Source organism: Rhipicephalus sanguineus, chromosome 1 (assembly GCF_013339695.2).
Source record: "Rhipicephalus sanguineus isolate Rsan-2018 chromosome 1, BIME_Rsan_1.4, whole genome shotgun sequence".
In the NCBI taxonomy this organism is placed as follows: Eukaryota; Metazoa; Arthropoda; class Arachnida; order Ixodida; family Ixodidae; genus Rhipicephalus; species Rhipicephalus sanguineus.
In genome coordinates, this window is record NC_051176.1 from 12,745,137 (window position 1) to 12,752,056 (window position 6,920).

The 6,920-nt window shown below is 48.4% G+C and overlaps 1 long non-coding RNA gene across 1 annotated transcript; it reads left to right on the plus strand.

Moving 5' to 3' along the window:
* The first annotated feature begins 2,004 nt into the window (after window positions 1-2,004).
* LOC125756971 (uncharacterized) lies at window positions 2,005-2,653 on the plus strand. The gene is made up of 2 exons (XR_007414960.1): window positions 2,005-2,218; window positions 2,354-2,653. It is a non-coding gene; the product is annotated as an uncharacterized LOC125756971 (long non-coding RNA).
* Window positions 2,654-6,920: the final 4,267 nt, after the last annotated feature.

The following is a 6,920-nucleotide window of genomic DNA, read 5'->3' on the forward strand; positions in this document are numbered from 1 at the left end:
TCCTTGCTCTGTTGCGTAGCGATGGTGTGAACGTCGATGGAAGAAACGGCAATGAAGGATACTGAGCAGAGGGCGTTGGCGTCAGGCAAGGGGGAGCGCGAAAGGGCGTCGGCGTCAGCATGCTGGCGTCCGTTACTGTACAGCACGCCGATATCGTGGTCTTGGAGGCGAAGCGCCCAGCGGGCGAGACGGCCTGAGGGATCTTTCAACGATGACAACCAGTATAGTGCATGATGGTCGGTGACGACATCAAATGGGCGACCATACAAATAAGGTCGAAACTTTGCAAGAGCCCAGATGATAGCCAGGCACCCTTTTTCCGTGACGGTTTCATTGGTCTCGGCTCTCGTAAGCGTACGACTTGCATAAGCGACGACGTATTCGGGGAACCCTGGTTTGCGCTGCGCAAGGACAGCACCGAGGCCTACACCGCTGGCGTTCGTGTGTACATCCGTTGGGGCCATAGGGTCGTAGTGGTGTAGTATGGGAGGAGACGTCAACATACGACGGAGCTTTGCGAACGCGTCGTCGCGCTCGGACGACCACTAATTTAGGGGCCCGTTACTTCCAAGGAGTTTCGTCAGCGGCGATATGATGGTGGCAAAATTTCGTATGAATTGTCGAAAGTACGAACACAGTCTTACGAAACTGCGCAGTTCTTTCACGGACGTAGGTTTGGGAAATTCGGCCACGGCCCGAAGCTTGGTCCGATCGGGAAGGATTCCGTCTTTGAACACGATGTAGCTGAGGATTGTCAGCTGCCGTGCTGCAAAACGGCACTTCTTGTGATTGACCTGAAGGCCGGCGTTGCTCAAACCTGTCAAAACATGCCGCAGACGTTGGAGATGCTTGGAGAGGTTCCGAGCAAAAGCGACGACGTCGTCCAGGTAAAAAGCACGTGTGCCATTTCAAGTTGCGCACAACGGTGTCCGTCATGCGCTCGAAGGTCGCGGGCGCATTACACAGACCAAACGGCATGACGTTGAATTTGTACAAGCCGTCGGCCGTGACAAAGGCTGTCTTAGGTCGAGCGTCGTCAGTCATGGGTACTTGCCAGCATACCCAGCGCAAATCAAGAGATGAAAAGAATTCTGCTCCTTGTAGGCTGTCAATCGCGTCGTCTATTCGCGGTAGCGGATAAACATCCTTGCGCGTGATCTTGTTGAGCCGTCGGTAGACCACACAGAACCGCACAGAACCGTCCTTCTTCGCGACGAGAACAACAGGAGACGCCCATGGGCTGTACGAGGGCTTAATAAAACCGCGTCGAAGCATATCGTCGACTTGTTCATTAATGACCCGACGTTCTGCGGAAGACACGCGATATGGACGTTGCCGCAGTGGTGGTTTGGCACCAGTGTCGATGCGATGCGTAACAGCGGAGGTGCGGCCGAGAGAAGTTTGTCCGACATCGAAAGAAGAACGGAACTGTTCCAACAGGCACAGCAGCTGAGAACGTTGGACCGATGTGAGGTTGTCAGCAGTGGAGGAAGCAAACACATCAGCAGGTGACAAATAGGACGTGGAAACAGCACTGAGCGTATGGGAACTGGGACAGTGCGTGTCACCCGGTGCGTCCATAACTTGTGCGTCTTCGAGGGGTTCCACTCTGCCGACACATTCACCTCGCACAAACGTAAAAATGTACGGAGATGGATTGATAACAGAACTAGCGGTGCTTCCCTCGGTGAGTTCCACGGTCGCCAAATGTACCAGCAAGCCTTTTCTAGCGCAAACGCAGTCAGATGGCGAAATGAGTGCAATGGTGTCGGAGAGAGCAGCGAAGTTGACTGACAAAGCCTTCGACGAGTTTGGAGGCACTTTGGTGCCGTCATTGACGAGGATCTTGGTCGATACCGATGAACTGTCTGCTGGCGTCAAATCTGAGAACGTTAGGATTCAATTTCGGCTGGTGCGCAATGAATTACGGCGTCGTGGCCGGAGAGAAAATCCCACCCCAGGATGACGTCGTGGGAGCAAGCAGCAACTGCCACACGGGTGGCGGCGGCGGCGGTGAAGGGACGTTCGCCTAATCAGCTCTTTTTGCCTACCCAGACTACCTGAAAACGGCTGCCGTGGCTGCGGAATCGCATCTTGACGTCGCTGAGTCTGCGGAAGTGTTTACGTGTTTCCGGCGTCGACATCGTGCCTGGACACACGGGTGGCGGCGGCGGCGGTGAAAGGACGTTCGCCTAATCAGCTCTTTTTGCCTACCCAGGTTGGTGTCCTGCATCCCTGCCCTGCATCCCGGCGGGCGGTGCTTCACGGTTCCTGCCTTGTTGGAATCGTCGCGCTGGAGCTGTTTTCCAAGGCGACGCTTCTTTTCAACGTTCAATTTTTCTTCATCCATCAGACTACCTGAAAACGGCTGCCATGGCTGCGGAATCGCATCTTGACGTCACTGAGTCTGCGGAAGTGTTTACGTGTTTCCGGCGTCGACATCGTGCCTGGACACACGGGTGGCGGCGGCGGCGGTGAAAGGACGTTCGCCTAATCAGCTCTTTTTGCCTACCCAGGTTGGTAAATTGGCTTATTTTCTTAATACCGCCTTACCGCTACCGCCGTTGCCACCGTGTTTCAGAGCTTTGTGGAGTGCTTTGTGCTAAATGTGTTTTTTTCTGAACTGAATGCTGCCGAATTGCGTGCGAACTGAGTGCGACTATGAATCCGCGAACCACGTACCATGGCAAGCACAAGCCAGTCTTGTGGTGAGCCCCTCCCCTGTGATGGACGCGTCCTGAAGTGCAACGAATGTGAGTGCTCTTACCATGTTGGCAGTTGTTCTGGCTGGTCGGAGTCGACATTTAAGACTAAAGGCGAAAGCGGTCGCAAGGCATGGCGATGTACTGCCTGCCGTTCTTCGAAAGCGAAAAGTGGGGAGAAAACTAGCATGGACTCTGATTTAGCCGTTTGTTTGGCAGATATAACTAGGAGGCTTGATGCGTTGGCAGGGCTGCCGGCTCAGGTTGGAGAGATCAAGGACTCAATCCAGCTATTGTCACAGAAGTACGATGACATCCTGGGCCGTCAAGTTAAGCAGGAAACTGTCATTAGTAGTTTAAACAAACGCGTTGGGAAATTGGAGGCGGACTGCACCTCAGGTGACATTCAACAGCTGAAAGCTACTGTGAATGATCTCGAGTTTCGTAGTCGGAGACTAAACATAGAAGTTCACGGCATCCCAGCAACGCCAAACGAGGATTTGCTACGTAGGTTGAATGATGTGGCCAAGATAGCTAACCTGCCAGACCTGACGGGGAATGACATTGGCGCTATCCACACACTTCCGTCGAAGCCAAACAGAATACCAGGAATCATAGTTCGATTTGCCCAACAATCAACTCGTGATAAGTGGCTGGGAAAGCGCAAAGTCCTAAGGGATGTCTCATCGGGTGTTTCTATCACTGAGAACATGACCCAGCAAAACAGAGAGCTGCTGCGCTGCGCAAAAGACTGGGCACAGAACAATGGCTATCGTTTTTCATGGCATTGCAACGGCAAAATTCTCGTTAGGAAAAGAGAAGGTGATAACGCGGTTGTCATTCGTTGTTTGGCCGACCTTGATAAGCTGTGATACTGTTAACCGCATTGCACTGTTAGCCTCCTGACATTCTTTTGATATTTTTTTATCATGCTTCCTTCAACCGCACCTCTAGACCTTATTAATCTTAAAAACTTGTATGATACGTGTTGTGAAAATAGCCTCAATTGCATACATTTTAACCTTAGATCTGGTAGAAACAAGAGAGATGAACTTGACTGCTTTTTTGGCGAAACAGACTGTCGATTTGGTGTTGTGATGTTTTCGGAAACATGGTTTGCTTCAGAAGATGATGTGTATAGTTTCCCCGGTTACAAATCCTTTTACATGAACCGCCGTGATAGACGTGGGGGAGGTGTTTCAATGCTGGTTTCAAATTCATTTACCTCTGAGCTTCTTTCTGAATTCTGTTGTACTAATCAGCACTATGACGTTGTCGTAGTTAAATGTAGCAATACAATTTTTTGTGTTTGCTACAGGCCTCCATTGGGAAATTATTTGCTGTTTTTATCGTATTTAGATTCTCTGTTAGAATTTGTTAACAATAATAATTACCAAATAGTTCTTGGAGGGGACCTAAACATAAATATGATTACCCAGAATAAGATGAAATTAGAGTTAGAATCTCTCCTAAATATTCATCTCTGTCAAAATGTTATAACATCGCCTACGCGAGTTACGCCCACATGTGAAACTGCATTAGACTTGTTCTGGACTAACTTTGATGTGCCTTCTGTAAAACCTGGTGTTTTAATACACACAATTAGCGACCACTTACCTGTGTTTATATTCATTGTTACCGCAGTTGAAAAACAAAAACAAGTACATCAAGCGTTCTCTTATCGGCTCGTAAATACTAACACCTTGAATGCATTCCGAGAACGTCTTGCAAGTGCCACATGGGATGATGTGTATAGAGAAAAAAATGCAGATGCGGCTTATGATAAGTTTATGCAATTATTTACGGAAATATACTACGCATGTTTCCCGGTAAAAACTTTAAAGCAGACAAAGAAATGTCGCAAACCGTGGATAGATAAGCACCTGCTTAAGCTTATAAATAAGAGAGACAGGTTGTACGGCTCATTTATACAAACTAAATCACCGGAAGCATTAAAAGCATTTAAAGAATATAGGAACTACGTCACAAAACAATTATGGGTTGCTAAGAAGCACTATTACTTTAATATCTTCAACTCACCTGCAGGACGCCCTGATAAAATTTGGAGGACACTTGCTTCAATAACTGGGACTGCGCTTGAAAAAACTACCACAGTCATAAAAGACGGCAATGAACTAAAAGGGGTTGATCTTGCTAATGCTTTTAACGATTTTTTTTTGTCCCTCGGTCAGGCATGTGATAGTATCGACCTTTCGTACATGAATACACCTAGTAAGCAGTCATTATTCCTAAGGGGTGTTACAACGCAAGAAGTTCTTAAGTGCGAATGCACTTTATAAGCGACCCTGAATCCGCCGTCCCATAGCAACGGCGCGAGGAGCGGAGAGGAGCGTCTGTAGCAACGGCGCAGCGACGTCACGCCCCACGTGACTGCGCGCGCTCCGCCCTCCGCTCCGTGGCTGCGCGCGCCCCGCGCATTGCCTGTGGTGATGAAGGCCGGCGGCGAGACGCCGAACGAAGCGTGCGAAGCGAGCCGAACACCCCGAAGCCGATCTGGCGCGGGGACGCGCGATGCGTGAGCAAGCGTGGGCCCTCGAATTCGATCGGCTGGACGCGCGCTTCAAGCGAGACTTCCTGGACCGCAGCTTCCGATATGGCTGCGCGGTGTGCGATCGACTGTGGTTCGACAACAACCTGAGCACCATCTCGGGCGTGCGCAACGCCGCCAACAAGTTGAACGCGTTGCGGGTTCTTTGGAATGACTTCGGAAGACAGATCATCATCATCAGTAAAAGTGATTTGCACTTAAAAACGGCCAGACCTCCGTGGGTCGGCTGGTGCGTGCTCTCTCGCTGCCGTCTCCTTCGCTCGGCTCTGCAGTTTAGTCGCGCGCGCCCCCTCATAGCATCACCCCGTGCTTCGCACTTCCTCATACTCCCCTTCGGGGAAATGCGGGTTTTTTTCTTCATTCTTGTCACTACGTAACAGCAGAGCCACTGATGCATTTGGTATTCAAACAGCGCCGGTAAAATTCGCCATAGACATAATTGCATCTTGCCTAGAGTACATTTTTAATCTGTGTTTGTCAACAGGCGTTTTTCCTCGTAGCATGCAGACGGCAAAGGTGACAGTAATATTTAAAAAAGGCGACAAGAATAATCTTTCAAATTACCGCCCTGTATCAGTGTTGCCTGTTTTTTCGAAAGGTTTAGAGAAGGTGATTTTAGCGCGGTTTTGTTCGTTTACTGACCACTTTGGTATCATAAGTCCTGCACAGTTCGGTTTTCGTAAGAACAGGTCAACTGAATTAGCCCTAATGACCCAAAAGGAGTTTATATTGCAAAAATTTGAGGAAAAGAAAATGGTGCTTGGAATTTTTCTCGACTTTTCTAAGGCCTTTGACCTTATCAGTCATGATGTTTTGCTTAAAAAACTTGATCGCTACGGTATTCGCGGCGTAGCTCATTCTCTTATTACGTCCTACCTTCAGCACAGATCACAGTTCGTAGCTATAGCAGGGGACCAATCGGAGTTGAAATCTGTAAGAACAGGCGTCCCACAGGGGAGCATATTGGGTCCGTATCTCTTCATATTGTACATCAATGACATAGTCAATGTTGATCCACCTGCTAAGTGCGTAATTTACGCAGACGATACAAGTCTGTTTTTTGATGGTGACTCAGGTTCTGAAATGTCAAATTGAGCCAATAAGACGCTTGCAAGTATACAAAAGTGGGCGACAAGTAATTGTCTTAAGATTACTTCTGAAGGAAAAAAGTTGTAGCGCAAAGCAACACACGGACAGACAGAGAGGACGGGACTGGCGCTATTTCGCCCAGTCCCGTCCTCTCTGTCTGTCCGTGTGTTGCTTTGCGCTACAACTTTTTTCCTTCAGAAGTCATGAACCAACTAGCCCAACAAAACGTATTGCTAAGTCTTAAGATTAATGTAGAAAAAACAAAGACGGTGATGTTTCATCCATGTAACAAACAATTTCAACTAACCCCCATTAAATTAAATAATACTGAAATAGAAATACTATCGTCTTTCAAATCGCTTGGCGTATATTTCTCTGAAACCATGTCGTGGGATTGCCAAGTGAATCACTTAGTAAATTATCTAGAGCAATAGGTACTATGCGTCGCCATTGTAACTATCTTCCTACATCCATTAATATGATGTTATATAATTAAATGTTTCTTTCCCTAGTTCAATGCGGAATTCTAGTCTGGGGGACGACTTCAGCTGAGAACATTC